The sequence below is a fragment of the Pongo abelii genome, chromosome 12, assembly GCF_028885655.2.
Source record: "Pongo abelii isolate AG06213 chromosome 12, NHGRI_mPonAbe1-v2.0_pri, whole genome shotgun sequence".
Taxonomy (NCBI): domain Eukaryota; kingdom Metazoa; phylum Chordata; class Mammalia; order Primates; family Hominidae; genus Pongo; species Pongo abelii.
In genome coordinates this window covers 99,124,598-99,150,172 of record NC_071997.2, presented here as the reverse complement: position 1 = coordinate 99,150,172, position 25,575 = coordinate 99,124,598, and the positions used below count along the sequence as shown (strand labels likewise).

The 25,575-nt window shown below is 40.7% G+C and overlaps 1 long non-coding RNA gene and 1 pseudogene across 3 annotated transcripts in view; both read left to right on the top strand.

The window, feature by feature from the left end:
* The first annotated feature begins 314 nt into the window (after window positions 1-314).
* The window catches only part of LOC129057724 (uncharacterized), a 48,676-nt gene continuing 23,415 nt past the window's right edge, over window positions 315-25,575 (top strand). Inside the window, exons 1-4 of one of the 3 annotated variants that reach the window (XR_010136315.1) lie at window positions 315-510; window positions 16,261-16,398; window positions 19,571-19,842; window positions 22,963-23,367. This is a non-coding gene — a long non-coding RNA (uncharacterized LOC129057724). Of the gene's footprint in view, window positions 511-6,590; window positions 10,735-16,260; window positions 16,399-19,570; window positions 19,843-22,962; window positions 23,368-23,744; window positions 23,883-25,575 lie in introns of those variants that run through there. The other 2 variants (XR_008522459.2, XR_010136314.1) reach the window with 2 other exon arrangements.
* On the top strand, window positions 499-2,421 carry LOC129057723 (V-type proton ATPase subunit e 1-like; annotated as a pseudogene).

Sequence of the window (25,575 nt, the reverse complement as noted above, 5' to 3'; positions counted from 1 at the left end):
GTACCTTTTTCTTTTCTTTTCTTTTCTTTTTTTTTTTTTGAGACGGAGTCTTGCTCTGTCGCTCAGGCTGGAGTGCAGTGGCGCGATCTCGGCTCACTGCAAGCTCCGCCTCCCGGGTTCATGCCATTCGTCTGCCTCAGCCTCCCAAGTAGCTGGGACCACAGGCGTTCGCCACCACACCCAGCTAATTTTTTGTATTTTTAGTAGAGACGGGGTTTCACCATGTTAGTCAGGATGGTCTCGATCTCCTGACCTTGTGGTCTGCCCGCCTTGGCCTCCCAAAGTGCTGCGATTACAGGCGTGAGCCACCGTGCCGGGCCAGTAGTACCTTTTTCAGTTTCCTTATTTTGCATCATCTGAAGTGGGGGTAGGTTTTCTGCACTTACCATGTGCACTTGATATGGCCCATTATGATGCAGTCACCATAAGGCTGTGTGAATATTAGTCACATTCTACAGATGAGGACACTAAGGCTGAGTGGCTTAATAATCTTCAGCGATCTTAATGCCTGTAAGTATGGAACTAGATTTTGAGATTGAGATATATCTAAATCCATATTCCTTCTTATTTGACTAGTCAAATAAGGATTTATACGCAGGATGTGAAAAGAGGAAAATTTAGCTAGTTGAATTTGTTTAAACTTGTATATATTGTACATAATTACCTTATAATAATGGAATAATTATTTTCCTCACACGGTTGTTGAAGGTGCTAAACAAAAAGTCATGCCTAATACAAAAATCAATTTTGAAAGAAAAAGGGTTTCATTCTTGACTCACTTTTGATGTAAGCTGTGTTCAATATTGAACTAATATTGAATATAATATTGTGCTCAATATTAGTGAATGAACGAGTGATGACTTCCCTAAAAGTATTAGTATTCCTTTTCTTTCTTTTTTTTAAAAAATCCAGCTTTTGCAGGAATAGTATTCTCTTTCTAAGTCACATCGTTAGCTTAAATGAAGGATTGCTGATATGAAATTTTTATATATTATGGTTTAAAGTAATTCTACAATGGCTTTCTCTGCAATTAAAAAAAGCTTTTAAATACTACTTAAAATTGTGTTCCCTACCAGGCAGGCTCAGAAAGAAAGAAAAAAAATTGTCATCATTTTAATGAGATCTACTAGGAATCTTTTGCATTTTATTTAGAAATTATTTATGTTTATAATGGAACCTGGTATCTGAAGACTTCTTTGAAACTGAGTTTACTAGAATGAAAGGAACAATGATTTGGAAGTGAGGAAGCTCTGGTTTTTGCATCAGACCAGTATAAGAAAGAATTTTCTAACACTCTAAGAGTAGTCTTAAAGTGAGTTAGGTATCGTTGAGAGATGATGAGCTTCCTGTCTAGAAGGTGTTCACCTAGAGGCTGAGTAATTACTTAAGGGTACTCTTGTGAGAAGGCACACCCACAAGTGCCAGCACACGCCCTTTTACTGATGACTTTGATTCTAGATTCTTTCTCAAAAAAGAATATAAAATACCAACTTAAAACCCTTCTAGGGTCTGGCACGGTAGTTCACATCTGCAATCCCAGCACTTTGGGAGGCTGAGGCAAGAGGATTACTTGAAGCCAGGGGTTCAAGACCAGCTTGAGCAACATAGCAAGATCCTGTCTCTGTTAAAAAAAAAATTAATTAAAAATGACTTCCAGGTGGGACCCAAGTGAGACAGAGGGGCAGGGGCTGGCAGACCAGCGGTAAGCATGGTATATCAGGGCCTCACCATACCTCTCATTGCAATGAGCGTGTTTTGGGGCTTCACTGATTTCTTCATGCCTTGGTTCATCCCTAAGGGTCCCAACTAGGGAGTTATCATTACCATTTTGGTGACCTGTTCAGTTTGTTGCTGTCTCTTTTGGCTGATTGCAATCCTGGCCAACTCAACCCTCTCTTCAGACTGCAGTTGAAACATGAAATCATGTGGTGTCTGAAGTGTCATTGGCCTTGAGGAAGACAGGCTTTACAGTGCTCAGTCTTAGCAGTCATGAGAAAAGAATTCCTTCTAGATGCAAAATCCAAACCACACCACTTTTCTTGACTTGCTTATTTTGGGCATCAGCTGCCTTAAACATTCACACCACATTTGAATGTCTAACACAATGCAGCATTTTTTTCTTCAACTTTTTTATGCTTTAATGAATTATGTGCCTACTTAACCTAAACTGTGCCAACTCCTCAAAATGATAATGCACTCTTTTGAGAGAGAAGATGCTTTTCTTCTGAGAAATGTGTTATTCTGTCCTTGGAATTTGTGGATTTGTAGATGGCTCCTGCCTTCTCATAACATGGGAATCAGTGAACTATTTAGAAAGTACTGCCTGACAAGACTCCAGTGGGGCAGTCAGTAGAAGAGGACTTTCAGAGGAAAGAGCTCTCCCAACAGAATTACACCAAATTATGTGTTCTTTTTTTTTTCTTTCTTCCTTTTTAGACAGAGTTTTGCTGTGTCGCTCACACTGAAGTGCAGTGGTGATCTCGTAGCCTCAACCTCCTGGACTCAAGTGATCCTCTTGCCTCAGCCTCCCAAGTAGCTGGGACTACAGCCGCTGGCCACCATGCCTGGCTAAGTTTTTTAATTTTTTGGTAGAGACGGTTTTGCCATGTTGCCCAGGCTGGTCTCAAAATCTTGGGCTCAAGCAATCCGCCCACCTTGGCCACCGTGCCCAGTCATGAGTCACCGCATCCGGCCCAAGCTATATTTTCAGTATGAATTTCTCATTTCTGCCATCTTTTGGAATAAATCACCTTTCTATTTTCTATAGATAAAATAAAATATAAAATAAAGCTGTTCTAGTGTCCCATCTTTGAGGGAGTCTGGTTACTGTCCATATTCTTACTGCTGCTGCTACAAATTACCACAAATTTAGAGGCTTAAAACAAGACAGATTTATTATCTTTCAGCTCTGGAGGTCAGACACCTGAAATGGGTCTCACCTGGCAAAAATGGGCAGGTTTGCATTTTTTCTGGAATCTCTAGGAGAGAATCTGTTTTCTTCCCTGTTCTGGTTTCTAGAAGCCACCCACCTTCTTGGCTTGTGACTCCCCTCCTTCATCAAGACCAGCAACACCACTCCGACCCCTGCTACATGGTAGTCATGCCCTCTTACCTTCCTGCCTCCCTCTTTTACTTACAAGGACCCCCATCCTCGTGCCAGATAATCCAGAATAATCTCCCAACCTCAAGATCTTCAATTTAACCACATCTGCAAAGTCCCTTTTTCCATACTCTCATGTTCCAACGATTATGATGCAGATAGCTTTGTAGGGGCAGGGGGTGCGTCCATACCACACTGCCTTTCCTGGAAAGTAGAAACAATGAATGATTTTAAAGATCAGCCTTTTGTAGCTCTTCTTGAAAAGAATAAAGACAAATTATTTTTTTCACTTGTAAAAGAAATGTAAATGGGAAAATTGAAAACTGATTTCAGTTTCCAGAGGAACATGTTTTATAAGTCATAACCTTAAAAATTATTAGAAGGTTTTTAATTATATAGTAATTAAAAATTTATGCAGCTGACATCCTTAAGAAAGTTACTTCTAGCATCTATAGAAGTAATTTTTTATCATGGAAAAGAGGTAGGTATAAGCTCAAATATAAGATTTGTCATGGATTGGTTTCTAAGAGATGATTAAATAGGCATCTAAAACAAATAACTTTTCTATCAAAAATAAAAGAACACTGTCTGAAAAATAGCAGCATTTTCCATTTTTAATGAATTTATCTTTAGAATGACCCTCCAGCAAGGAGGAAATAGAAAGACCATAGATTTACTGGTGTTGCTCAGAAATGCAAGTTTCTATATGTTACTAAATAAAGTCCTTTTCAGCTTGCACAGTGAAAGCACAACTCTTTTTTTTTTTTTTTAAGTTAGCATGTAGAATTAAATCTTGTATGGTCTCAAATACTTTATATTACTAAAGAATGCTGTTTTTCAAATCATTCCTCTGACTATGTTAGTAAAGTTTCTGAGCCCTGGCAATTTTTAGAGAATATTACAAAGTTTGAGAACAACGTCTTGCCTGTGTTTAAACTAAACAAAGGAAGTGGTATCTGTATATATATATGTATACACTTACACACACAAATGTGTATATATATACAAAAATACACACAGAGATATATCCAGATCTTTCCAGAATAAAAGCTCCAAATTTGATTTCTGTTGTTCTCCCAACAAAGCTTCAGCCTAGTTGCTGTGTTCTGCAATCAGGCACACAGTGAACCAGATAGAAACCCATCTAATTTGGATGCACTAAGAGCTTATTAGACTATAGCCTAGAGGTAATAAACTAGCCTTCACACCAGACCAAGCATTGTGTTTTGTTTGGCCTGATTAATAAGTTAAAGAACTGAGCTTACATTTAAAAGTTTGGAGATTTTATTTTAAAAATCTGAGTGTCTGGCTTTTCTGGGGAGAAAACGTCTGCTGATTTGGCAGCACCGGAACCTCACTGCCCATAAAGGCAATGATTGGCTTGGGTTGAGCAGGTTGCCCCTTCAACATGGGGTATGGATCTACCAGTTCCCTCTGTTTTCTGGACCCTGTAAGTCACATATTATGTCATATGTGTGAACATCCAGGCATTTATTTGCCCTGCATCATGGTTTGGGATTTCCAATCTTGTTTAGTCTTTTACTTCTTAAGCAGGTCTATAACTTTTTCTGCCCTGTCTCCCATGGGCTTTTCCTCCTTTCTCTGCCTATTCCAGTCTCATGGAACTCCTCTTAGTCACTTAACATAACTTGCCCTTTCATGCCTCTATACTTTTGTACAAATTTTGCCTGGAATCCCGTTTCCCTCCTTCTCTGCCTGGCAGATTCCTCCTGCTCAGTCTTCGAGACTCAGTTTGGGAGAAGCCTTCTTTAACTGCCTTGGGCACTCATTCTCTCCTCCCAAGCCTTCCTTAGCATTTTGGCACAGGCAGCTTCAGGTGAGCACACACATAAACCCTCTGCTCTGTCAGCTACTTGATTCACATCTTACCCTGCCCTCATGTCACTGGCCGACTAGTTCTTCTTGCCCGCTGCCCTAAAAGAACCAATGAGAACCGGTATTGCAGCAAAGAAAGAGTTCAGTAATCGTAGGTCTGCCCAAGCAATAACAGGGAGAAATTTCTCAAATCTGTCTCCCTGATAATTCAGAGGCTAAGGTTTTCAAGGGTACTTTGACTGACAGGGGGCTGGGGACCTGAAACGATTGGCTGGGGTGAAATCACAACAGTGTCTGTAACCGTCTTCATGCAGCTTAGTCGGTTCTCAGGACCAGGTGGTACTGAAGTGCTGAATCTAACAAATATCTCAGTGACCCAGTTCTTTAGGTTTCATAATAGTAAGGTTATCTATAGGAGTAGTAGAGGAGGTTATAAATGTTGTGGCCCCAGTTACGTGACTCTGGGTCAGTTAGCAACTTGTAGGAAAACACATTAAGCAATGGCAGGTCATTGTTTATGCCAATTTTTCTTTCTTTCTTTTTTTTTTTTTTTTTTAAGATGGAGTCTCGCTCTGTCGCCCAGGCTGGAGTGCAGTGGTGCGATCTAGGCTTACTGCAGGCTCCGCCTCCCGGGTTCATGCCATTCTCCTGCCTCAGCCTCCCGAGTAGCTGGGACTACAGGTGCCTGCCACCACGCCCGGCTAATTTTTTGTATTTTTAGTAGAAACGAGATTTCATTGTGTTAGCCAGGAAGGTCTCGATCTCCTGACCTCGTGATCCACCCGCCTTGGCCTCCCAAAGTGCTGGGATTATAGGTGTGAGCCACCGTACCCGGCCTAACTATGCCTATTCTTTAGCAAAGTTCAAGCCCCTACCATAATTTTACCCGTGTCTTAAGAATGTGCCTTCGATCTCTGGATAGTGTGTGTGGGCATGGTAGGATAAGGCAGAGGCAGGGGGGAGTTAGTTTCTCTTGCCTCCAAGTTTAGCTATAAACTAAATTCCTCTCATAGTTATCTTGGCCTCTGTGCTAGAATAAATAAAAAAAACAATTTAGCCTGTGAGGTTAGAAGCAAGATGGAGTTAGCCCTGTTAGATTTTGCTCATTATTTATAATTCTGCAAAGGTAGTTTCACTCAGGCCCCATCTCAGCTTCACTGCTCCACAAAAAAGGTGTTCCCTGATAGTACTGGTTAAAATTAATTTTCCTCTCTTCTGCATTTCTGAGGTAGTGGTGCTCAACTTGATTGAGTAGCATAACAACCTGGCAGACTTAGGTTCCCGGGCCCTGCCTCTGATGAGTCTACGTCAGCATTTCTGATATTATGGCATTCTGACATAGCACAGCAGTTATGGGGTGGGGTTTCTATATTTCCTTTCTTTTCTTTTTTTTCTTTCTCTCTCTCTTTCTTTCTTTTTTTTCTTTTTTTTTTTTTTTCTGAGACAGAGTCTGGCTCTGTCGCCCAGGCTGGAGTACAGTGGGATGATCTCAGCTCACTGCAACCTCTGCCTTCCAGGCTCAAGTGGTCCCTCCACCTTAGGCCGCCCGAGTAGCTGGGACCACAGGTGCACGCCACCATGCCCAGCTAATTTTTTTTTTTTTTTTTTTGGTAGAGATGGGGGTTTCACCTTGTGCCCAGGCTGGTCTTGAACTTCTGGGCCCAAGTGATCGGCCCGCCCTAGCCTCCCAAAGTGTTGGGGATTACAGGCGTGAGCCACCAAGCCTGGCTGGAATCTGTTTCTTAATACCACTTCAGATAGTTTCATAAGTAGTCTTCCATAATTTGTCATTTATTAGTGTTTTATTTTTATGTTGCTTATTTCATGTGTTGTGATCTTTTCCCTCCAGTGGTTGTAAAACTGTAACCACCTAATGGGTTCTTCTTGCCTGCTGCCCAGATAGAGCTGACTTATCAAGGCAGGGATATTGCAATGGAGTTGAATTCATGAGAGCTGGGATTTCAGGGACTAGGGCTTTTCAAAGATAGTCTGGGGGAAGTGGGGGGGGTGGCTGCTGATTGGATGGTGGATGCAATCATAGGATTGTTGGAAATGATCCTTCTGCATGCTGAAACCCTTCTGGGTGGGGCCACAGGAGCAGTGGGCAGGTCCAGGTTGGAGCCAAAGGCGTGGATGTCAGACATGTAAAAACCCTGAAAAGATATCTCGAGAGGCCAATCTTAGATTCTACAATAGATATGTTATTTGCAGGAGTAATTGGGGAAGTTGTATATCTTGTTACCTCCAGAATAAAGACTGGCAATCATTTATGTCTACACCTTAGCAGAATTCAGGCTCCTCTCCTCCTCCTGGCCTGGTGGCCTCTCATTAGCTTTACAAAGGGACTTGAGTTTTGGGGAAGGGCTATTATCATTTAAACCATAAAGTAAATGTCTCCCAAAGCTAGTCTAGTAATAATTAAAGGCAGCTCGATTGCTTGAAGGCTAAAGGCAGGAGGGGAGTTGGCTAGATCAGATCTCCCCCACTGCCATAATTTTCTCACTGATACAATTTCTGCAAAGGCGGTTTCAACCCACCCATGTCCTACATAGTGCCTAATACATTGATACCTATCCAGCAGCCATAAAAAATATTGATTAGTTGATTGACAAGAAAATTTTCCTTTTTTCATAACCAGATTTTGCTCTCTTCTGAAAGAACAGTGGTTCTTTGCAGCAAATAAATAAGTATACAATAATGAATTATGCTCTGAGCTCTTGGATCATCCTGGAACTCAGTCAATGCCTATTTAAAACTTGGCTATTCTGGGAGGATGATATATTCTCTGCTGACTTAGATTGTTCTTAGCAACTTTGTATTTTATCCTAGTGCAGAGATTCTTTTTGGTGTCTATGTGGGGGAGGGGGTGCATTAGAATCCTCAATGAGACTTTTCATGCTCTACAGCCCCCGTAGTCCCCATGAGAATCACAGCATTGTGATGAGAGATGCTACTGATTAGGAGTGTACTGGGAACAAAACACGGTTAAATCAGAATAGCGGCTGAGAATCACTGTCCTAGAGAGAGTTTGCAAATATGACCATTATGATTAGATAAATGAACTAGAGGCTGATTTTGAATGTCCTCAGCAAATCATAATTTCCAACTCTTAGTAACAGTTATATATTTAAATTCTTCATGATCACAATAGGATCATTGTTTGTAATCACAATAGAGATAAGAAAATACATTTTAAGCCAAAACGATTTTTTTTCAAATCCTTGGTTAGATTACTTTATGTTTTAGAAAACTTGGGTTAAGTCTCTATAAACCAAAAATAGAATTCTAAGACCTCCCAGCCGTCTGAATGAGCTTCCTCCTCGGCCAGGGTGCTCTTAAAATTTAACCTGAGAGAGTGGTTCAGGCCACGATGGGAAGTAGGGGTTGGATATGCCTCATTATACCCTCCAGCGTTAACATCAACACAGACCTTAAGTCTAATAAGAAGCATTTACAATCTATTCTCTCTGAAGCCTGCTACCTGAAGGCTTCATCTGCCTAATAAGAACTTCGGTCTCCACAATCCGTTACCTTAACTCCGATATTTCCTTTCTATATTGATCCCAGGTCTTTAGATAAACTCAACCAATTGTCAACCAGAAAAATTTTAAATCTACCTATAACCTGGAAGCACCCCTACCACCCCCCATTCCCCCTTCAAGTTGTCCCACCTTTGTGGACCAAACCAATGTGTATCTTAAATGTATTTGATTGAAGTTTCATGTCTCCCTAAAATGTGTAACATCAAGCTGCACCCCAACCACCTTGGGCACATGTTCTCAGGATCTCATGTTCTCAGTATCATAGGCCATGGTCACTCCTATTTGGCTCAGAATAAATCTCTTCAAATATTTTACGGAGTTTAACTATGTTTGTTGACATCATGCAAATTTACTCTGAAGAAAATGTTGGGGGATCATTCTAGATTTTTCCCTTCTCAACCACTCCTAAGAGAGAATTAAGCCCTCCTGCCCTAAGGCATCTATTGTATTTAATAACTAACTTATTTCCCAGTATCTTCTAAAATGCCAGCTTTCAACTTGGGAGAAATGACAAGAATCACTTAAATAATTTTCTTTAAAGCTCCAATCTCTCCTTGTAATTGAGAAAGGCTAAATTACCTAGATTCCAGTGGTTTTCTAACATTGGTGTGCATCAGAGTTTCCTGGACGTTTTTTAAAACAGATTTCCAGGCCCTGTCCCTGTTCAGTAGGTCCAGGATAAAGCCCCCCAATTTGCAATTCTAATGATCACTAGGTCCCAGGTATTTCTAATGCTGCTGGGCCAGGGACCATAATTTAGGAACCACTGATCTAGACCAATTCTTACATTGTTTAAAAAGCTCATGCCAATCAATAAGAAACTCATTTTATATCATCTCTCAGTACACTTAGGAACATACACACACACACACACACATGCACCCCTGAAACAGTTTTGAAACTGCCTTTGCAAAATTATAACTAAGGAAATTATGACAGTGAGAGGCATCAGACCTAACCAACTCCATCTTGCTTGTAACCTTTAAACTGTCCTTGTCCATTCCTGGATGTAGGCCAAACTAGCCTTGGGAAGGAATTTAGTTTATAGTTTAAGTAATAGCCTGTTGGGAACAGGCTCCCCAAAATCTGGCCATAAACTGGCCCCAAAACTGGCCATAAACAAAATCTCTGCAGCACTGTGACATGTTCATGATGGCCATAACGCCCACGCTGGAAGGTTGTGGGTTTACCAGAATGAGGGCAAGGAACACCTGGCCTGCCTGGGGCAGAAAACCGCTTAAAGGCATTCTTAAACCACAAACAATAGCGTGAGCGATCTGTGCCTAAAGGACATGCTCCTGCTGCAGATAACAAGCCAAACCCATCCCTTTATTTTGGTCCATCCCTTCATTTCCCATAAGGGATACTTTTAGTTAATCAAATATCTATAGAAACAATGCTAACGACTGGCTTGCTGTTAATAAATACGTGAGTAAATCTCTGTTCGGGGCTCTCAGCTCTGAGGGCTGTGAGACCCCTGACTTCCCACTTCACACCTCTATATTTCTGTGTGTGTGTCTTTAATTCCTCTAGCGCCTCTGGGTTAGGGTCTCCCTGACCGAGCTGGTCTAGGCAATAGCCCTTCCCAAAAGCTAAACTGTTCTTGTAAAATGAATGAAAGACCACCAGCCACCAAGGTAGAATGAGAGGGGCTGGAATTCTAAATATTACCAGCCATTTTTCCAGAGGCCATAAGATTCACATCTTCCCCAATTACTGATAGAGTTCACAACATCACTGTTGTGAACCTAATATCACCTTTTGAGATGTCTTTTCAAAGTTTTGCATTTCTAACAACCAGATGGTCCCACCCTGGACCTGCCAACCAGTTCTGTGGCCCCCACCCAGGAATTGACTCTGTTACTGGATGGTCTTTGTTCTTCAAGCTCCTAAGATGGTGTGGGCCAAGATGGTGGCGGCTGCTCCCAAGATGGGGCAGGCCTTTCATTCTCTGACCTGGAATTCTTGGCCTCACAGATTCCAAGGAATGGAACCTTGGGCCATGCGGTGAGTGTTACAGCTTTATTAGAAGCCGTGGGTCATAGAAGAGAACCGTGGAACCCAGTGACTAGTGTTCAGCTCGATTAGGATGAACCTGGGCGCTTAGCCATGCAGGAACAATGGTGAACCTTTAGCCCGATCGGGAGTGGCAATGGGAGCCTCACTGGATCAGGAGCGCAGCAGACACCCTGCTGGATCCGGAGGGGTGGAAGTCAACGGCGGGTCTGTGACAGCAGCAAACAGCAGTGGTGGATGGTGAGTGAAAGCTCAGCTTGAGCCCTAACAAACACGGACCAGAGGAGTGTGCAGTTGCAAGGTTTAATAGAGTGAAAACAGTGCTCCCATACAATGGGAGGGGACCTAAAAGGGGTTGCACCTCCCTGCTCCAATGCCTGGGTTTATATCCCGATCATTGTCCCTCCCCCTGTGCTCTCGGGCGATATATGATTTGACTATTTCTTTACCTCCTGCTTTTAGCCTAATTTGTATTTTAGTGAGCCCTGTTTACTACTTTATTGGTCAGGTGTGAGCTGAGTTACAAGCCCTGTGTTTTAAAGGTAGGTGCGGTCACCTTCCTCAGCTAGGCTTAGGAATTCTTAGTCGGCCTAGGAAATCCAGCTAGTCCTGTCTCTCAACTCAGTATAAGAGAACAGCTTTGACTCCCTGTGACTTCATCCCCAAGCCAACCAATTAGCACTCCCAATTCATTGGCCCTCTACCCACCAAATTATCCTTTTAAAACCTGATCCCAGAGTTTTTGGGGAGACTGATTTAAGTAATAATAAAACTCCAGTGTCCTGCACAGTCAGCTCTGCATGAATTACTCTTTCTCTATTGCGGTTCCCCTGTCTTGATAAATTGCCAGTGTCTAGACAGCAGGCAAGGTGAACCCACTGGGTGGTTACAAATTTGGGGGCTTGTCTGGAATTGCCCTTGTGGCTCTGCCCATGGTTCAGTAGCCCCCCTCCAGTGATGGATTCAGAGGCCAGCCCAAGCAGCCACCTAGTTCTCTTGGACTGGTGGCTAACTCTGGTACTGTTTCTACTGGTGGGGTGCTGCCAACCCAACATGCAAGGATCTAATTGCAATAGAGAAATAGTCCTGGGGAGACGTCCCATAACTGTATCCCCATCACAGGGTGTCTCTCTGTAGGCCCACTGCAGGATGTCTGGGTTGGTGAGTATCCTAGGCACTGCCAATGCCTCCTTCCTTCTCCTGACTGTTTCTCTCACCCCATGGTGGAGTGTCTGTCTGTAGCCTCATTGCACAGGGTGTCTGTTGCTCCACCATGGGGTGTCTGTCCTGGTTTGGCTCCTGAGAGGCCTTGGTTGGCTCTCCCTAAATAATAGAAAGGGTATTTGTTTGGGAGACTTCTCCTCAATCAGGAAGATTTCGGGGAGATTTCTCACATGAAGAATAGGAGGATAGTTGGGAAGGTATACTCTGGAATTCTTGGTTAGGGATCTTGATTTGGAAGGCCTTCTGGCCATCTTGTCTTTGTGTATGTGTTTATATATGTGGAGAATATTTCTGAAGGAATTGCTGATGGAAGTCTAGCAGGCCTAACTCAGAGAACCCTCCTTATCTATCTGGTCACATTCAGTGAGTCCTGAAAGAAGTTTAACAGGCCTGATTGAGGGTAACTGCTCTTCATCTTGCCCAGAGACAACCCACTGTATTCCCGAATGGAGGTCACCCCTCCCCACCTTGAGTGGATCAAAGACAAGAGGGACCAGTGGGAAAAAGTTTCAGCCTTGCCAGGTTGATGTTGGGTGCTGAGCGCGGTGACCAGTGTCTGTTGTGTTACGTGTATTTTGCTTCTGCTGGGATGGAAAATGTTAATTTGGTTCCGTATGCAGCTCAGTGGGCAGCATCTTGCATAATTGAGAAGTTTTTGCTGACAGTTTCATAAAACAGAAAAGGATGATTTTCTTTTGTAATGGGGCTTGGTCACCAACAGCTATGGCACGGTGAACAGGGCCATTAAAAGCCTGTCCATTCTTCTGGAAGCTGCAGAGAAAGGGGACCCAGAAATCTGGTATACCAGCAAAAAGGGTAAGAAATTCTTATCAGTCAAGTTTCTGGCCTGCCTCTCTTTCTCTCTCTTTCTCTGCATGTCGGGTGATGGTAAATAATAAACTTCACTGTGTCTCCTCTGCAAGGGTTTTATTAATAGTAAAAAAAGGATTTGCGAGACTAGTCATAGGCTGTAGCGAATCTGGTGCACTTTGTGCTAAGAATTTGTCTTTCTGTAATGGAGAGGAGGGTATCACAGGAGAGAACGTAGGCTTAGGACCCCTGTAAGCCAGCTTTTCAAGCCAGCCTGGCAGGCTGGTCCATTACAGACTTTGCTGCGAGTCCCTGAAACCAATACCAGATGAAATTTCTGTCTTGTTTTGTGTCCTTAAGAAGTTAACCTTGTGACCATGTGGGGATACTTTACCTTGGTCTCCACCATCCAGAGGACAGGAATTTTGGGGTTCATGTCACAGCCCTAAAAATTACCTTGAGCAGTTAAAAGTCTTTGCAAGCTTGAAATTGGCTGCTCTAGACTTCTTCTGGGAGAAACAATAGAAACTGCTCAATGGTGTGTAGTTTAGTAGCTAAGGCTTTATCTTTTGACAACGGTGGCCCAGGTTTAATTCTTGGCTTCCAAATGATTCCTTTCTGGTTTGTTATTTGTGTAACTTTGCCATGTATGGAGGTTCCCTCCCTCTCCCCATGGATAGCTTCTGATTTCCTGTCTTGAATTTTCCTTTCTCTGAACTAACCTTGGGAAGATTCTAAATCTTGTTAAAAAAAAGAAAAAGAGAAAAAAAGGAAAAAAAAGAAACTGCTTACCATCTCTTTAAAACACCTTATGCGTTAATGGTTAAGTTATAACCTTACTTAAGACTTACTATTTCATGTGGAAGGTTACCTGGGGTAGAATTCAAAGGCCGGAAATATTGGCTGTCCTGGCTAGAGTCTGGTAATAAGAGATTTTAAAAAAGAATTTTTTAACAAAAGAACTCTGTGGTTAAAATTGGCTTAATTAAAAATGGATATTCAAGTTATATATATTTAAAAGACTTTTTTTCTTTTCTTTAATCATGTTTTTCTTCTAAAAAAAGGGAAAAAAAGTTTTTCTTATCAGTCAACTAACCTGTTTTTCTTCATTTTTTCTTCTTGCCACTGTTGATGCCCACATGAGAAAACATAAGATAATTACTAACAACCTGGGCTGCCTGGGGAAAAACAGGAGGTACCGTGGACCCATTCTGGGAAAAACTTCTGTTTTCTCATGGAACCCCAGGAATTGAAAGAAAAGAAATCCCTCTCAAAATCTAAGGCTCTGTTCTCTTTTGCACTGTGTTAGCTGATGGTTTTGACTTTTGGGGGTATCAAAAATTACTTTGCATTGCATTAGCTGATGATTTTGACATTTGGGGGTATCAAATTACTTTGCATTTTAGCCTTGGTGTGTAATAACTAGGTTAAGGGATGGCTGAGGCAGTTATGGAGAAATACTTGGCTCTTTGCACACTTGGATCAGAGAAGCATGCTCTTGGCCACCTGGAAGATATGGAAACATCCCAATCCCCCCAGCTGAGAGATAAGACTCCCATGGGGGATTGGGTTATTACAAAATGGGCTGACTGTCTTTGAGTTGCATTGCAATAAAATGCATGGTAGAAGCACAACACTATCTTCTCCCATAGTATTCCCCTCCTTTTTGGGGATCCATGATCCAGTATAAAATGGCACCCTTAATTCTGGGGATTTGTTTTTGCCTTCCTGCTGTGCCTGCTTATTAGGTCCTAGAAACTGCAAGCTTTCCTGGTTCTGTTTCTCCAAGGGCTCCATCCTGAAGTCAGTAATCTAATTAAGAAACTGGTAAATGGAAGATCTTACAACTGCTGGATCTTCTGTCTGTCTGTCTGTCTGTGTATTCATATGTGTTGTGTGTGTGATGTTTATATAGAAGAAATCTGATTAACTGGCTTAGAAAAATAAGCACTTAAATAATATTTTTTCAGAAAAATAGAAACTTTAGAACAATGCCTTTTTGTTCACGTGACTTTAGTAATCATTTGGAAATAAAGACAGCTTTAAAGATGATTGGTAAAATAAAAATGTCTTCAAAATTTTGACATTTGGTCTAAATTAAGGTCAAATACCAAATTTGCTAAATGCTTTAAGGTCATAAACTGCTTCTTTGACTTTTGAAAATTGTTCAATTTATCTACTTTGAAGCGTTAAATTCTAGATAAGGCTTGTGGACATGTGGAGTAAAATTGCTTACTTATCAGGTATTTCACCAAAAATAAAATTTGCTAAGAGTTAACATTGTAACATGTAATTAAGACTACTAAGAAAACCAGTTTTACATACAGGGTGTACAAGAAAAGTAAAATGTATTTTTGGTAAAAAAAATTATAAGATGGCATGAGAATATAGTTTTTGTTAAAGGAAATATAATTTTGTCAGAGGGTTTTATAGATTTCTTACCCTAAAAGAGTAATGGGACAAAACTTAAGGCTTAAGAGAATTAAAGAGGGCTCATGAAGGACTGCTCTTGGAAAAAAAGTTCTGTGGATATAAGCTAGTTGGCTAAGATATAATGGTGACTAATTTTTTTTCCATAGGTTAAACATTACAATAAAAGCACACTGATGCGGGGCCAGAATCTGGGCCCATATGTCCAAATAACAGGGTTTTCTTAGAAAATTAATTTGCTGGTTAATAAAAAAATTGTAAAGCATTCTAAAAAAAGTTTACAAAAATCTTACCTTATGGTCAAACTAATTAAAACTGGATAGATTATAAAATACGTTTTTAAAACTAGCTTTAGCATGTAAGATGCACTAAGATAAATATAAAAGTTGGTTTCTTCTTTTTTTTAAAAAAAAAGATTTTTATGTAATACTAAGAAATGCTGAAAGATTTTTGTTTGCCTTTTAAGTAAATTACAAAAGATGTGGGAATTAGAGAGAGAAGAGACAGATTCAGTTAGCTTTATGCTATCTTATTGGGTCTTGTTGTTTGGAAAACTGAGTCTCCCATCTAGCAGAGTAAAGTGTTGTCTCTTTTAAAACTTTTGAGTTACTGTTTTGACTAAATAAATGACTTATGGTGATCTTGGATTCTATTTTGTGATATCTAGTGTCTTAAACCTTTGATGTTTGACAAACCTTCCAAGATCAAATTCTAAGTTATTAACATAATAATAATAATTAGGTCCCCTAAGTCCAAAAAGACATATTCATCTTATTTAATGTATTAAAATCATGCAGTAAATTGTCAAATACAAAATAGTGTTTAATTTTGGGTTATGTTCATACATATATGTTATTAGTATCTGTCTCAGAATTGTATAAGATTCCTATAATTCTGGTATGCCTCAGTATATGTTATCAGTAATAATTATAATTGTTATGTTAAATTCTTTTGTGCCACAGAGGTAATAAATTTCCTTGTCAATTGTGTCTTTGTGGCTGCCCTAAAATGTTTTTGTCATCCACAGACAATTGTTGTCTCATTTTGGTTCTCTTTAGAAGACGGTTTTATAAGCAGGTATAAAACTTTTGCAGGTGCTCTTGAATGCAAGTTTCTGATCACTTTGGAGATTATGACATTAGAATAAAATCAGAAACTTTCAGGACTGTCATGGATAGCTGAAGTGATCATGAATATCAAACACAACACGAGTTAATTGAATGGACTAAACTAATAAAAAACTGAAGTAATCTTTTTTTTGACTTTTTGCTTAAAACATTGCTGATCCTTTTTGTTTTCCAGAGCCAAGAACGCTTTTCTTTTGAGCTATTTACTGCTTTTGACAATTGAGTAAAACAATTGTCATAAAACAACTGTGAATAAAATTTGGAGCATATTTGTTTCTCTCTATCTGATTTCTCCAGAATTTGGAAACTGTTTGTGAGTATTCTTAACTTATGGCAATATAGTTATTTGCATAAGTGCATTAAGAATGTTTTCTTTTGAAGAAACTGGTTGTTTCACCAAGGCTTTTACTGGAATGGCATGCTTTCCTTTAAGGAATCAAACTTGACTTACAGAGCCAATAAACATTCCTTGGGAAAACTGGCCTCATACCTTGTCTACACAGTCCCTGTGCAGGAATCCTTGTAACCACCCAAGGGGTTCACCTTGCCCACTGCCTAGACAGAGTCGATTCATCAAGACAGGGGAATTTCAATAGAGAAAGAGTAATTCATGCAGAGCCAGCTGTGCAGGAGACTGGAGTTTTATTATTACTCAAATCAGTCTTCCTGAGCATTTAAGGATAACTTGGTGGGTGGGGGGAAGCCAGTGAGCCAAGAGTGGTTATTGGTCAGAAGTGAAATCACAGGGAATCAAAGCTGTCTTCTTGTGCTGAGTCAGTTCCTGGGTTGGAGCCACAAGATCAGATCAGCCGGTTTGTTGATCTGGGTGGTGCCAACTGATCCATCAAGTGCAGGGTCTGAAAAATGTCTCAAGCACTGATCTTAGGAGCTGTTTAGGGAGGGTCAGAATCTTGTAGCCTCCAGCTGTATGACTCCTAAACCATAATTTCTAATCTTGTGGCTAATGTTAGTCCTACAAAGGCAATGTAGTCCCCAGGCAAGAAAGAGGTTTGCTTTGGGAAAGGGCTATTACCATCTTTGTTTAAACTATAAACTATAAGTTTTTCCCAAAGTTAGTTCAGCCTAAGTGCAGGAATAAACAAGGATAGCTTGGAATTAGAAGCAAGATGCAGTTGGTTAAGTTAGGTCTTTTTCACTGTCTCAGTCGTAGTTTTGCAAAGGTGGTTTTGTCCTGACTTGTGATAAGTAAAGAATGTCACTTTCTAACAGGCCCAGGAGCCCCAGATTATCCTGGGACTTTCAGAAGAATTTACCCAACTTGTAGGTATTTAAGTGTACAAACCCATGGCTGGGCTCAGCTTAAAACAGTCTTATCTGAAATTCCTTATGGAACAGAGTTCCATCAAAGCCAGTTTAAAAAGCCCATATGAAAAATAATTATTCTTGCTGCACTTATACAAATAATCAGGCCAAGTATAATAAAGCAAATTGGTGTTACCATTATTTGTCTTTAGTAAAAATGAAAAACTGGAGAGAGAAAAATCATGTTTGAAAAACTATAGGATACCTGTTGTTAGATGTTCTTGTTTTTCTTTTTTTCTGCAATTTAGATTAAATCCTAATATTTTTGTGGGCTACAAGTCCCTAAACTAATGTTTTCAAATCTTTACTTTTAAATCTGGGAATTGCGCTTTTTATCCTAGAACTCATTATTTACCTTATAGGACACTGTCCACTTAAATGCTATACTGAAAGGTGTTAGTATAGATAACAACACTAACACCTTTGTCATGCAAGCCTTGAAACCCCAGCCAGGCCTGCGTGAGTATGCTTGGACAGTTGCAAAGCAGTTCTACTCTCCTCCCCTTGGGGTCAACACCTACCCTCACTACAACAATTTAATTAGTTACGGTTTGTTTTCTTTTCTGCACTGTTTGTTTTTCTTTTCCTTTCTAATTTAAAAGTGTGTGTTTAACCCTCCATCTTAGACAATGTGATAGTCATGAAATCTCTGTGTAAGAAAATAAGAAGAAAAGATAATCTATAATGAAGATCAATAGGGGTCTTCTCTGGTGCCTTTCAGTTAATTACTGTCTTTTACAAAACAATGTAGGTAGGGAAAAAAGTTAATCTATAACAGAGAAATAAAAATCACATTGGCCTAGGTGACCCCTGCCTGCTTATGTTGACTCAGGTACCATAATCACATTCCCTTAAGGCTCAGATATTTTAAAGTTCCAACAGCTTAAATTTTAAATGACTTATTTTTACAGAGGAAGGATTCTGAGCATATTATAAGGCAATGACATTTAAGTGGACTTTCAGCCTAGTTCAAAGGAAAACCGGGCATGATTCATAAAGAAAGAAAATTGAGGATAAAGAACTATAGGGAAAAAAAAATTACCACAATAGGTGTATGACAGACATTTAGACTACAAGGAAGCCTTTGATGACCCAAAGGCCTAGAGGGGGGTAGGGGGAGGTGATAATCAGGGAGAAAAGGCTCATGTTATTGTAGTGGCCTTGGAAATGGGAAAACTATGGATGAAAATGTCGGTAGGATGGGCACCACAGTTACTCCAGAAGTGATGTCAGGAGCCATGCTAAGAGATGGGAACAGATTGACTCCAGGATTCACTAATGAGGACCGTCTGAAGACTGATAATTTGTTTGTGGTAATTCACCATCTGTAATTGTTCATCAGGCTAATATGTCTTGGGCAGTATAGTTACTTAAGAAAGAGTGTTTCTGGTTTGTGTGAACTGACCTGCTTCAGTCCATGAGAGGTGATGAACTGATACCGTTATTGAAATGGCAGGGGTTCAATCTAGGTCCCATTACTTGCCACACAGAAAGCCAATCACTGAGACAACAAGTATTGACAGGGAAGAAGGCTTTAATCGGTTGCTGCAGCCAAGGAGATGGAAGATCATTCTTAAATCTGTCTCTCTGACTGACTAAAATTGGGGGCCTTTATATAGTGGAGGAAGTGATGTAGCTACATAGGGGGAGGAATTAGGGTTAGGAAGCAATCATGATGAGTGAAGAATCTGGTGCCTCGTTGTCTGGATCTGGAGAGCTGATGGGTTTCAGTTCCTGAGGAAGGAACTCAGATGTGACAAATGTAAGTTTCAAGTTTTAAGCACCAGGAGGGTCAATTTCTATGTTTATTCAAAGAGCCTTAAATATCATTTCTATGTGACAATTGGGCTGTTTTCAACACCTGAATCCATAGTTTCTGATTCTCACTTTTTGTGTGTGCATTATTGTTGTTGTTTATTGTTTTTTATCGAGGGGGTTTTCTGTATGTAAAAATACTTCTTTGATTGCATTGAATTTGTTGTACAATTGATCATAAGATACTCTATCAATATAATAACAGATTTTGGGGAAACAAAAATACTGCATGACCTGCATGGACATTTCTTTTTCACATTAAAAAATACTATGTATTTAAGTATTTAATCACAGTTAAGGTTTGCATTTAATCCTTTTATACGTTTAAAGTCTAAAGATTCTTCTAGGTCACTTTTTGCCATTGACAAGCTTGTACAACATCATGGTGACACTGACATCACTTGGATATGATGACTGAGCAAGATTGAGTATGAAGAATGACCCCCTAGGATGACTTTTATGTGACTGAATGGAGGGTGATGCCTTTCAGTTGCTACATGGAGCCATGGAACAGATTTGTGGAACTAGATCATGAGATGAATTTTGGATATGTGGAAGCATTTTGAAACATTTCTTCGAGAAATTCAAATGGAGCTATCAAATAACCAACTGGGGCCAGGTATGGTGGCTCATGCCTGTAATCCAAGCACTTTGGGAGGCTAAGGCAGGTGGATTACTTGAGCCCAGGAGTTTGAGACCAGCTTGGGAAACATGAAGAAAACCTATCCCCACAAAAAATGCAAAGATTAGCTGGGTGTGGTGGCACACACCTGTAGTCTCAGCTACTCAAGAGGCTGAGGTGGGAGAATGGACCTGGGAGGTGGAGGTTGCAGTGAGCCAAGATCGCACCATGGCATTCTAGCCTGGGTGACAGGGCAAGACCCTGTCTCAAAGAAAAAAAAAGCCATTGGATAAAAGTCTGGAATTGAGTGGCAAGGTCTGTAAATCTGTGAGTTACCTCCATAAGGGTGGGACTTAATATCATAAAATGATATTTTATAAAGTTTGGCAGTGGAGAGGATCCAAAATATTAGGCTGGAAGGATGGTAATCCATGATATGCAGTGGTCAAACAGTGGATAAAACTATCTCCTGCAAAAACTTGGGAGAAGTATTGTATATCTAATAAAGTTTAGCTTTAGATGACAAGACGGAAAAATAGAATATTAGAAGCTTATGTGGATTTCTATTGGATGTATTTGCCAGACATTATTAGAAAGAGATGAACTCAGAAAATAATTACTATGTTTGGAATAAGGAATGAAAAGGAGGACAGAAAATTATGAAATTCAGGGACTTATTCTTGGAAGAAGCAATGGCTTTTCAACTTCAACTAGAAAAAGCTAATACTAAGAAGGCTTCCGAATAACAAAAGCTGATTAAAACTAAGCTTTGTGTCAAGGGTCAAACTCGCTGATACTAAAACAACTGAATGAAATAAGATGTTTCAGAGTAAGCATCCGGCCAAATTTGTCCGGCCCAGTAAATAAATACCTTTAATGACTCAGAAAACAGAGATTAAATGTGAGGCAATCCCTGTGCAGCCTTATAAACAGCAGGTATGCACAATTAATTTGTGAGAGAGCATTTTGAATGTAAGAAAGCAAATATAGGGCCGGGTGCGGTAGATCACACCTGTAATCCCAGCACTTTGGGAAGCCGAGGCGGGCAGATCACGAGGTCAGGAGATCAAGACCATCCTGGCGAACACAGTGAAGCCCCGTCTCTACTAAAAATACAAAAAATTAGCCAGGTGTGGTGGCAGGCACCTGTAGTCCCAGCTACTCGAGAGGCTGAGATAGGAGAATGGTGTGAACCCGGGAGGCAGAGCTTGCAGTGAGCCGAGATGGCGCCATTGCACTCCAGCCTGGGTGACAGAGCGAGACTCCGCCACAAAAAAAAAAAAAAAAAAAAAAAAGCAAATACATAGGCCTTCTGAGTACCCTGTCTAAGGAGAAAAATAAAACCTAGGGACGTAGAACTGACAGGAGTCAGAACATAAGGGGCTTGTTTAAAGGAGTTGATAAGCTGGGCATGGTGGCTCACACTTGTAATCCAACTTTGAGCAATCCCTCAAGGAGAATTACCTGAGCACAGGAGTTTGAGACAAGCCTGGGCAACATAGAAAGACCCCTCCCACCCCGCCACGCAAAAAAAAGCTGTCCATGGTGGGTACCCCTGTAGTTCTAGCTACTTGGGAGGCTGAGGTGGGACGATTGCTTTAGCCCAGAAGGTCGAGGCTGCAGTGAACCAAGATTGTGTCACTGTACTCCAGCCTGGGTGATAGGACAAGACCCTGTCTCTAATAAAAATAAATACATAGGCCAGGGGCGGTGGCTCATGCCTGTAATCCCAGCACTTTGGGAGGCCAAGGTGGGCGGATCACCTGAGGTTAGGAGTTTCAGCCCAGCCTGGCCAACGTAGTGAAACCCTGTGTCTACTGAAAATACAAAATTAGCCAGGCGTGGTGGTGTGTGCCTGTAGTTCCAGCTACTTGGGAGGCTGAGGCAGGAAAATCGCTTGAACCTGGGAGGCAGAGGTTGCAGTGAGCTGAGATAGTGCCATTGCACTCCAGCCTGGGCAACAAGAGACTCCATCTCAAAAAAAAAAAAGAAAAAAATAAAAAGCCAAATACATAAAAAATTAAAAAAATAAAGGAGTGATCTGGCAAAAGAACCACATGGTCAACTAGAAGCCCATGACTAACTGAGACCTAACAATGACCTTGGGTCATCAACCTGCTATGGGCAGGAAGTAGCCTGAGAAAGCTTCTCAGTACTCAAGGAGGAGCTTCTATCCAATTCCACTTCAAGTGTGGCCAACGAGGGTGACAGAAAAGGAAGAATCTCCCAGAGAGTGAAGCCAAAGGTCAAGGTGGCAGTTTCAGAGGCTTCTTCTGTGGCTTTCCCACCAGAAAGGCTGTTGTTTAATGGTCAGAGAGCCAATGGGAGGCATTTTTTCAGCTACTGAGTATAGCCATCCTTAGGGGTGGCTATCATACATTTAGGGGCTGGGGAAAAGAGCAGAGAGTGTGTCTATGTGACTAACAGTGAGATGGACTTGATTTATAACTTCCTTTATTCTTTGGTCTCCATATGCTCCCATGCTAAAGTGTGGTAGGCATGATGGCATTTTGGTTCCCTTAATACCTGTGTCAGCTCAGACTCTGTATCGCACAGTCGTGAGTATTCCCTCTGCTCTGTGAACAGTTATTCTGGAAAACGGCCAAATATGCACCTAGACATTGGAATAATACTCTACATAAATGAGAATGAACAAACCACAACTTCACACAACAATATTGATGAGTTTCGCAAACCTAAAGTTGAATAACAAAAGCAAGATACAAAAGAGTACATAGTGTATGATTCCATTTATATAATCATTAAAAACAGGCAAAACTAGTTTATCATCATTGAAGTCAAGATAGGTAACCATTGGGGGGCTAGTAATTGAGAAGGGAAGAAATGTGGGATTTCTGAGAATGGTTGTATTGTTCTTTCTCTTGATCTTAGTGTTATTTACATTGTCATTCTCTGAAAATGCATCAATCTTTACACTTATGACTTGTGCACTTTTCAGTATGTATGCTATACTATTAATATTTTTGTATAAGTCTTTGTGGGTGGATCTATATCTGTTATTTTTATATCTTCATTTCTTTTAGATAATTACCTATAAGTAGGGCCATAAGGTCATAGGCTATGTTTAATTTTTTTTTTTTTTTTTTTTTGAGACAGGGTTTCACTCTGTCACCTAGGCTGAAGTGCAGTCAGCAGCACCATCACAGCTCACTGCTTGACCTCCTGGGCACAAGCAATCTTCCCACCTCAGCTTCCCAAGTAGCTGGGACTATAGATGCACACTACCATGCCCAGCCATTTAAAAAAAATTTTTGTAGAGATGGTGTCTCCCTGTGTTGCTTAGGCTGATCTCAAACTCTTGGACTCAAGTGATCCTGCTGCCTCAAAGTGCTGGGATTACAGGTTTGAGCCACCATACCTGGCCCTGTTTAATTTTTTTGACTACTGAATTTCCTAAAGAAGTTGTAGCATTTTACACCCCTACTAGGAGTAAATGAAAATTCCAGTTGTTCTACATCCTTGTCAACTCTCGTGATTGTCTTCTTCATGTTTGTCATTCTGGTAGGTGGTTATGATTTTATCTCTTTGTGGTTTTAATTTTTACTTCCCTGATAGCTTATAATATCAAGTGCCTGTTCACCATTCTAAATACTTAGTACAGGGTCAAGCACAATGTTAGTGTTCAATAGATGTTTAATGAATAAAGGAATTAAATATCAGGAATTTCAACGTTATACCTTTTACTGAGTATGTACCAAGCTCTAAACCACAGTTAACAGCAGTATGCAAAATATGACTTTTCTTTATTTCTACATGTGAAGTTCCTAAAAGCAGAGTAGTATTAACTGTTCTCTTTTTATGTATAATAGAGTGGTTAAAAGACTAGGTTCTAGCAACAGACTCCCTGGCTGTCTCACCTATTATCTGTGTGATTTTAGGAAATTTAGAAGATTGCTTCATGCCTCAGCCTCCTCATCTGTACAATTGCTGCCATAATAGAATCTACTTCATCGTGTTGTTTTGAGGATTGAATGAGGCAATCTATGCAATGTATTTCGAACAGTGCCTGGCATATAGTAAGCTCTCAGTAAATGTTAGTTTTTATTATTTTCCAGATATGTTAAAAAAAAAAAGCTTACAATTCTTTTCTATAAACTGTGCATATGGGTAAGAAAAACATGGCTCCTTTTTACAGTTAAGAAATTGAAGCTCAATGAGTTATTGGTTTTTGTTTCAATTTGTTTGTTTGTTTTTTTGAGATGGAGTCTCACTCTATCACCCAGGCTGGAGTGCAGTGGCGCGATCTCAGCTCACTGCAACCTCCACCTCCCAGGTTCACGCCATTCTCCCGCCTCAGCCTCCCGAGTAGCTGGGACTACAGGCACAGGCCACCATGCTCGGCCAATTTTGTTTTTGTATTTTTAGTAGAGATGGGGTTTCACCGTGTTAGCCAGGATGGTCTTGATCTCCTGACCTCATGATTTGCCCTCCTCAGCCTCCCAAAGTGCTGGGATTACAGGTGTGAGCCACCACACCTGGCCAGGGTTATTGTTTTATATTTACTCAGGATACCATTACTAAGCCTTCCTAAGACAGAAATTTGTAGTAAGAGTTATTCCTCTTGAATAACATGGATAATTCAGTTGGCCAATTACTTGTTAAAAAAATGTGCCAATTAAAAAGTTCTTTGAGTAGGTTCATCAATTGTAATAAATGTGCTACTCTGGTGGGGAATGTTGATAATGGGGGTGTCAACCTAAATAACATACATAGAAAGACTCTCTAAAAGAAAATGATATCAGCCGGATGCGGTGACTCATGCTTGTAAACCCAGTACTTTGGGAGGCCGAGGTGGGCAGAGATCAGGAGATTGAGACCATTCTGGCTAACACGGTGAAACTCCGTCTCTACTAAAAATTCTCTACTAAAAATACAAATAAAAAATTGGCCAGGCGTGGTGGCAGGTGCCTGTAGTCCCAGCTACTCGGGAGGCTGAGGCAGGAGAATGGTGTGAACCTGGGAGGCAGGGCTTGCCGTGAGCCCAGATCAGGCCACTGCACTCTAGCCTGGGTGACAGAGTAAGACTCCATCTCAAAAAAAAAAAAAAAAAAGAAAAAAGAAAATGATACTCATTTAGGAATGGGCATTGTAATGGGAATATGTGTGCTATATGAAACTACATGTGTATTCAGGGAGGTAAAGGAAGATAAAGTTTTAAAGGAAAAGTGAGAATGATTAAATGATTGTTTTGTGATAATTAACATTGATTATTGGTTACAATGATCAATAACAAGGGGGGCCAGTCTGAAGTTGGCAGGCAGTTGCTGGGCAGATGTCCTTGCAGAAGTATTTTTTTTTGTTTTTGAGAGATGGAGTTTTGTTCTTGTTGCCAGGCTGGAGTGCAATGGTGCAATCTCAGCTTGCTGCAATCTCTGCCCCCCAGGTTCAAGCGACTCTCCTGCCCCAGCCTCCCAAGTGGCACTGGGATTATAGGTGCCCACCACCACGCCCAGCTAATTTTTGTATTTTTAGCAGACATGGGGTTTCACCATGTTGGCTAGGCTGGTCTCTAACTCTTGACCTCAGGTGACCCACCAGCTTTGGCCTCCCAAAGTACTGGGATTACAGGCGTGAGCCAATGCGCCTGGCCTGCAGAATTATTTTTTTGCACAAGGTTGTGGTATTTGTAGAGTCTTTTGTGATAGTTCTGGTTATTATGCAGAACTAATAAAGGTTAATTATATTCACAACTTTCTCTTATAATCTTTT